This window comes from Pteropus alecto, unplaced genomic scaffold (genome assembly GCF_000325575.1).
Source record: "Pteropus alecto unplaced genomic scaffold, ASM32557v1 scaffold10, whole genome shotgun sequence".
Lineage (NCBI taxonomy): Eukaryota > Metazoa > Chordata > Mammalia > Chiroptera > Pteropodidae > Pteropus > Pteropus alecto.
The window spans coordinates 915,361-923,661 of NW_006431210.1; the positions used below are offsets into that span (position 1 = coordinate 915,361).

Here is an 8,301-nt window from a genome sequence, read left to right on the forward strand (position 1 = left end):
CAGAACATGATTAAATGCCTCCTTTGTCATAGATTAAATGACATGTAGGTGTGGATTTATTTCTGGGCCCTCTATTCTGTTCCATTTATCTGTGTGTCTGCTTTTATGCTAGTACCATGCTGTTTTGATTACTATAGCCTTGTAGTATAGTCTGATATCAGGTAGCGTGATACCTTCAACTTTGTTCTTTCTCAAGATTGCTGTCACTATTTGAGATCTTTTATGGTTCCATATACATTTTAGGATTATTTGTTCTAGTTCTCTGAAAAATACCGTTGATATTTGATAGGGATTGCATTGAATCTATAGATTGCCTTGGGTAGTATGGTTATTTTAACAATGTTGATTCTTCCTACCCATGAGCACAGTATATGCTTACATTTATTTGTATCTTCTTTAATTTCTTTTTTCAGTGACATAATTTTCCAGGAACAGGTCTTTCACCTCCTTGGTTAATTTGATTCCTAGGTATTTTATTGTTTTTGATGCAATTGTAAATAGGATTGTTTTCTTAATTTTTCTTTCCAATAGTTCATCATTGATGTATAAAAATGCAACTGACTTCTGAATATTAATTTCCAATCCTGCTACTTTATTGAATTCATTTATCAGTTCTAATTTTTTTTGGTGGAATTTTTAGGGTTCTCTCTATATAGTATCATGTCACCTGCAAATAATTACAGTTTTACTTCTTCCTTTCCAATTTGTGTGCCTTTTATTTATCTTTCATGTCTAATTGCTGTAGCTAAGGCTTCCAATACTATGTTGAATAGAAGTGGTGAAAGTGGACATCCTTGTATTGTTTTGATCTTAAGAAAAATACTTTTACTTTTTCCCCATTCAGTGTGATGTTAGTTGTAGGTCTGAAATATATGGTCTTTATTATGTTGAGGTATGTTCCCTCTAGTCCCACTTTGCTGAGAGTTATTTTTAATTATAAATAGATGCTGGATTTTGTTGAACAATTTTTCCTGTGTCTGTTGATACGATCTATGATTTTTATCTCTCAATTTGTTAATGTGGTATATCACATTAATTGATTTATGAATATTAAACCAACTTTGCATCCCAGGAATAAATCCAGCTTGATCATGGTGTATGACATTTTTAATGTATTGCTGAATTTGGTATGCTAATATTTTGTTGAGGATTTTTATATCAAGTTCATCAGGAATATCAGTTTATAGTTTTCTTTTTTTGTTATGTCTTTGTTTGGTTTTGGAATCAGGATAATGGTGGCCTCATAAAAAGGGTTAGGAAACCTTCTTTCCTCTTGAATTTTTTGGAATAGTTTGGGAAGAATAGGTGTTAATTCTTCTTTGGAGTTTTGGTAAAATTCACCTATGAAGCCATCCAGTCTAGGACTTGTTTTTTGGAAGATTTTTGATTACCAATTCTATTTTGTTAGTGGTAATTGGTCAGTTCGGATTTTCTGTTTCATCTTGACTCAGTCTTGGGAAATTGTATGTTTCTAAAAGTGTATACATTTCTTCCAGATTATCCAATTCGTTGGCATATAATTGCTTGTAGTATTTTCTCATAAATCTTTGCATTTCTGTGGAGTCTGTAGTTACTTCTCTTTAATTTCTGATTTTATTTATTTGGATCCTCTCTCTTTTTTTCTTGATGAGTCCAGTTAGAAGTTTATCAATTATATTTATCATTTCAAAGAATCAGCTCTTGGTTTCATTGATCTTTTATGTGTTTTTCTACATTCTATTTTGTTTATTTCCACTCTGATCTTTATTATTTCTTTCCTTCTACTCATTTTAGGTTTTGTTTGCTGATCTTTTTCTAGTTCTTTTAAGTGTAAGGTTAGATTGTTTATTTGAGATTTTCATACGATTGTGGTCAGAGAAAACACTTGATATGATTTCAGTCTTCTTAAATTTACTGAGACTAACATTTTGTGGCCTAACATGTGGTCTGTCCTGGAGAGTGTTCCATATGCACTTGAGAAGAATGTATATTCTGTTGCTTTGCAAGTTGGCCTGCTTTTAATCTGTCACTGCGGTCACTCGTTCAACAAATTCCTACAAAGCACCAACTCTGTCATGCATTGTGACAGATATTGGGGTGTAGACATGGCCCATTACCACACAGAGCTAACAATCTAGCTAGAGCAGCTTATAGACATAAGACCTGTTTATTGCTATGAGGTCATGAGAGCACATAACCTGGTCTGTGGAGGGCAGGGACAAGCTTTCCAGAAAGGGTGAGAACCTGAAGCAGGAAGGGGAATGGTCCAATTAAAGAGGCCAATGAGAGTAAGATTGATTTATGCAGAGGGAACAGTCTGATTGAAAGACCAGAGGTAAGAGAGAACCTGGAGAAAGAGTATTCAAGGAACTGAAAAAATCCAAAGGGTCTAAGTTCTGTGAAGAAGTGAGAGTTAAGGAATATTAGGGAAGGTCATAAAGAAACTTGTGCGTTATAGTAAGGTGTCAAAATGTCCCTAAGAACAATGAGACATCTCTGCAAATATTTAAGCGAGCCGTGTCATAAATAGACTTGCATTTTTGAAGGGCTACTCATGTTACAGGGTGAAGAAGAAAAGGTGAAATCTCTGTTTACTGTTTTATATCTGGCCTCCCATAAACTAACTTGAAGATGAGAATTTTTTTGTAAATGATTGATGAAGGAAGTGCTGCTTGAGGAGACATATAAGGGCGCAAGACATGGATATGGAGGAGGCCACTCACAGGTACAGTCTCATGTGGAGTCCCAGTCATAGACTGATCCCTATGGGAGCCCTTGAGAGTAAGTTATACTTTGGTGTTTGACCAGCCTCAGAGCAAGGAAGCTGGCCTTTCCTGCCCCTGCCAGTTGGTGGTTGGCTGTGGATCCATCCCAGGTGTAAACCCCCAGGAAGTACTAGCTCTCTTTACCGTGGGCGATGTAGCTCCAGTAGGCCAAGGGCAGTCCTCTGAGAATAGCTCCCAAGTGCAAGCTGTAAGAAGCACAGTACACAGAATGTGGAAGAGGGATATACAAAATGGGTAAAAAGGAGTCCAAAGAATCTGGGTAGGGCACCAACAGTGTCCCTGAAGAGGTAGTTTTAGCAATCCAGATTTCAGGAAAGAATAAAAGCAACTATGAGAGGAAGAGAGAATCATAGCTGTGGTAGTGGAGAAAGATAAAAAGACACATTTAACAGCTATGAGAAGGTGTGGAGAGACAGAGTATAGGTACTGTATAAGTATTTAAATAGTTTATATATTTTTAACTATTAGTAAGTATTACATGCTCTTTTCTAAATGGCACGAAGATTATAAAATAAACATATAACAATTTATGTTTAAGTAATTAAGTATAATATTTATGAATAGAGATTGCTATAGCACCCAGAGAGTCTGAGGCTTCATTCTTTATAAAATTCAAGAGAATATAAAATGCAAAAGAACACTGGTAATACTAGCCAATTAGTTAAAGGCGACATACAGATATGATATAAATATGTACCTATTAAAAGAAAAGAAGAAAACCAAGGGTGTAAACCTTCACTGAGAGAAAACCAGTGCTAAAGAGATAAAAGCATAAGCTGCTATTGCTCGGTAATTTCGTATGACTCTTAATCACACTGCTGTTTTTCTGATGAGTTCTAAACAGTGGATTCAGTCAATTTGCCCAGCAGGATTTAAAAGGTAGAGTTGGACTTCTCTTCCACAATGCTATTGGCTAATTTATCATAGTTTATTTAATAAAAAGAAGACAACACATTAATTTTTCTGAAAGCCTGTTTGATTGGATGCCTTTGGAAAAAGCAAATAGATTAATCAAGGAATTAGTTTCATTAGCCAATATTAAAATTCTACTTCGTCAAAATATTTCATTGTCCTTCAAGTTAATTTCACTAATGGAGAGACTGGCTAGAAAAACATGTACGAAAACGCAATGTACTGATATAATTCAAGACTTTCTTCTAATGCTTCTTGGAGAAATACATATCTGGAAAATGGAATTTTCATTAGCATTCTCAAAATAGTACCTGGATAACGTAGAAAATGGGTTTATCAATGAACTCTTTGCCTAATGTTTATTTTACAAAAATGGGAAGCATTGGCATGCTGAAAAAAATCTTTGTGTCTTTAGGAATCAGTAACATTTCTTTAGAAAAAGGAAATCAGGTTCCCAGAAGGTCTAGGACAGCATCTAGGTACATAGGAGGAAGTTCATGTTGCCTAATAAAAAAACATGCAGTGCTGAATAAGACTAGATCTTTTACTTATCTACCCATCACGCTCTGACATATCATTAATTTCTTTTAGCCTTGATTTCATTTAGGAGGGGTGGTGGTGAAAGCACTGACAAATCTAATATCATCGGCTTTGGTTAACCTTTCTTGTAAATGGGAAGATGCCCCCTTCAGGCATGTGATGTAATTGGGCTGATGCTTACAGCTGTGCAGGCTCCGGATACATCCCGCAGGACTCTTAGGTTTTTTTGATTAACAATGACTCTGGATTTAAAACCTTGTGGCTAGCCATTGTCCTGGCTGGGAAGTGGTGTGGGGTGTGGGGCCTGAGGGGCTGGAAGCCCATTGGAGTAAATTCTATGGTGGGTGGGAAGCGAGGACCAAAGAGGGTACACAATTGTAAAGGAGAATCTTAGCATATATCACGGGCCTTTTTTCCCCCCCAGCCTCTGTCTGGCTTTCTATACTTTGTTGAGAGAATAGGCATGAAATAGCACATTAAGTGCTTTAGTTCGGTGGGAAAACATGAGGTATATCTGCACTATCCAAAACAACTGGCTCCAAAGTAAAAATTTCAGCTATCCAAAAATTTGGTCTACTAAACACCAAATACTCATTAAAAAATTAAATAGCTGATTGTTTGGATGTCAACTACCATGAGTTAAAAGTACTACTAATGTTATAAGGACAATTCTATCTTAAACTTGTGTTCAGCAACCCTATTTAAAAATTCAAGGTCATTAACTTGAACAGAAACTTCATTGACACCTGTATATCTTCTTATTCATGCTAAGTCAACTGTTTGTCCCATTTCCCTTAAATATTAAATGACACAATTTCCTCATGCCATCTTGTCCCCAGGACTTGCTATCAACCATGAGACATCATGTGTGGCCTCCTTTTCTTTCCTGCCCTGGTGCTATACATTTTTCTAAATACACACATACCTCTACTTTCTTTCCTCCAGGCTCAAAGAATGAAGAGTCGATCCCTCCTTCTTTTCCAGCTCATCTATGCACCATCACCCTTTTGCCTATAGGACTGGAGAAAATTTGGTTAGAAAAACTTACACATCAATTCTTTCAACTGTTGCAAACTGATTCAACTGCTCCACTTTAAGCAAAATTTTTTCTAAATAAATCAAAACCAACTGATCTCTTCTTGAACAGTACTGGAGACACCCAGATTTATTTTAACTTTTATTTTTCTATGTGTCACATTTCTCCATTAGTCATTATATAACCCAATTTGTGCCATTTTTTCCCATAATGTTTTATATTTTCCATGTTTACACGTGAGGTGTTATTTGCTATATTTAATTTAGATGTGCCCTGGGGACACAGAAGATAGCAGGGGTCTAATTAATTTCATTAACTGTTAAATTTCCTCAATATTTAGGACTAGAGCATCTCTTTCTCATCTGTATCTGCTCCCTAGGCCATCCCACTCACAATCACCAACTCAGCTGCTGTTTGCCGGTTTGCAGACAGATATTTTTATCTCTAACTCAAAACCCTCTTCTGAGCTCCTCCTTATATAAACAATGGTTACTTTTATATACAATGATTTATTTGTTACATGGTTTGTTATCCATAAGTGTTTGTTGAATAAATAAAGGAACAAATTAGTTACATGTTTCTAAATCCCACTATACGGAAAACAAGTAGAGAAACAACATACTATAATAAGCAAGTTCCATGTATTCAAAACTCCAGGACCTAGCTCACTTTCTATCTGGAGTTATACAATTTTTATTTTTATTTTGAGATTTGTTACTTCCACAGATTCCAGAATAGTTTGCCCAAAAGATGTCTTTAGTTTTTCACTGTAGATTTTATGTTGTATTATCTACTATTGAGCTTTTTTTGTTATGGAGTAAAGCAGAATCTTACTGTGGATTTAGATTTGACTTTCCTCCTGCCGTACTTCTTCTAGCACCACTGTCCATGGATTTCCTGACTGTCTATACTCCTCTTGATTTTCCATGATATTCCAAGTTAGGAATTGACTTACATCGAGACTTAAGCAATGAGCTGCTGCTCATAGGAGTCACTAGTCTGATTATGTACTCTCTTTCCTGTATAGAATATGTACCCTTAATAGAATGGTGGCCTGCCTTATTAAAACTCTGTTACACCAGTAGCTGAGTGACCATACATTAAAAGATTTGTGTGCTGTCTTGTGAAATGTGCATGTATGAGTAACCTATACTGAATACAGGATGTTTTCATTGCATACATATGGGTTTAAGGACCAAGTGATGGGAGAAAACAATATGCCCATCTCTTCTTTCCTAGTGAATCAATTGGAAAAAAAAATGTACTTTCTAGAGGCTGCTGGTTTAGATATTTAGTACTTTAGAAATGAAAGTGTCTACGCACAGATGCTTTCCTTGAATTATAAACTGAAACTGCCATCTGGCTATTTGGGACTCCTATGACTGTTAGGGGGAACAGCCAAAGTGGGTTACAGTGTTAGCTTTGAAAATTGATACTATCAAGGAGAAATAGGGTTGCTTTATACAATGGGGGCAAGGAGGAGTGATTGTCATGGTTGGGGGATTCCCTGTGATGGTAGGAACCCTCAGAGATAGAGGTTTGGCCATCTCACCAGTTAACGAACAATTATCAGCCAAAGTAATAATGACTGGGAATGATGACCAGCAGGAAGAAGTCACAAATAGCAACTATTTGTAAAAATGAGACCATAACCTTATAGTTGCTACCTACACTTCCTTCCAGGCCATGATTTATATATGTTTACTTATGCTGATTTTAAAATTCATCCTACTATTAACTTAATTCTTGTTCCTTTTTCTCTATACTATCACGTTATATGGCATATATTGGAAATGGTTAACTATCCAGTTGAGTTCAAAGGAGAATATGGAGACAGGATCATGACAAATTTAGAAGTGACATCATCCAGAGATCTTCAACTAGACCTGGATGCAGTGAATAAGATTTGAAGTTTTCTCTCTTTGGGAAGAGTATATTTTAAGAAGTGAAGGGTAATTGCATTACACCACCTAGGAGTCATTTGGTTTGGGAAGTGGGGGGTCGGGTTTGAACAACTAAAGGAGTGATGAGTGGAGGACATCTGTACTTTCTATGAGCTACTCAGCATCCCAGCCCCTGCTTCTGTTTGGGGGGGGGCCCTCTTTTATGAGTCCCGATAGGAGACAGAGACTATTTCTACTTTGAATTATAGAAGGCTTGATGCTCAATTATACAGTATTCTTGGCAGCTGAGAAGCAAGCATTTGACTTAGATGTGGCCGATCACACTTGCTTGGTCTGCATTTGAGTCTGGAGGTGGAGATGCAAAGCACCTATAATCAGTGAAGAATAAATTTTGCAACTGAGCAGCACCTAATTTTTAGAGTCCACCACAGCATTCGGTTTTTAGGGGAAGTGAAAGTGCTGTCCCTTCTAGACAAGATCTGTGCCAAGGTGTGTCGTGGCCGCTGGCTGCCTGCCCCTGTTTTCTATTGTATTCTGAGCTCTGGCCCTCATGGCATTCTGAAAGCTATCTAATACCTTTTCAAGAAATTATTATTCTGTTGACATCTCCCAGAGTTGCTTTCTGCTTCTTCCAACTAAGAAGCTTGAGTTATGCTCTGAAGAAACCTACAAGGGGCACTTCTCTGAGGGTTGAGCATTTCAAACCCACATGCATGTGGGATGCAGGCTGTGTCTCCAAAGGAACCCCAGGACCCAACTCACTCAGGATCCTCCAGAAAGGCCGGCTTGGTTGTGTAAAAGCAGCATCTCTATACAGCCACTTGTCCTCAGTAGTGGAGGCGTGAGGTTAATCCTGTGGTCTCACGGCTACATGATTCACAGAGACTGTCTCAGTGCTCTGAGTCATAGGAAACCTCAGGTGGGCTGCGGAGGCCCAGGAAATGTTTGTGGTATTTTCATCCTGATGTTGCAATAAGAATATTGTCTATAAATCTTGCCCATTGGCCTCAAAATGCCAAAAAGATATTAGCATAAACTTTTAAAAAAATAAATGAATGAACCAAAGAGGGGGCAAGTAGAAGGAAGTGGAATCCAAAAATACGTGATTGTTATTTTGTTCATAAAGTAAAAATGACTGAAGGGT

General features: G+C 37.1%; 1 long non-coding RNA gene across 1 annotated transcript in view; it reads right to left on the reverse strand.

Moving 5' to 3' along the window:
- Positions 1 to 8,039, reverse strand: part of LOC112469802 — a 10,075-nt gene extending 2,036 nt beyond the window's left edge. Inside the window, exons 1-2 of the long non-coding RNA XR_003042734.1 lie at positions 7,920 to 8,039; positions 5,143 to 5,236 (exon numbers count right to left, since the gene is read on the reverse strand). This is a non-coding gene — a long non-coding RNA (uncharacterized LOC112469802). The remainder of the gene's footprint in view (positions 1 to 5,142; positions 5,237 to 7,919) is intronic.
- Between the last annotated feature and the right edge of the window lie 262 nt (positions 8,040 to 8,301).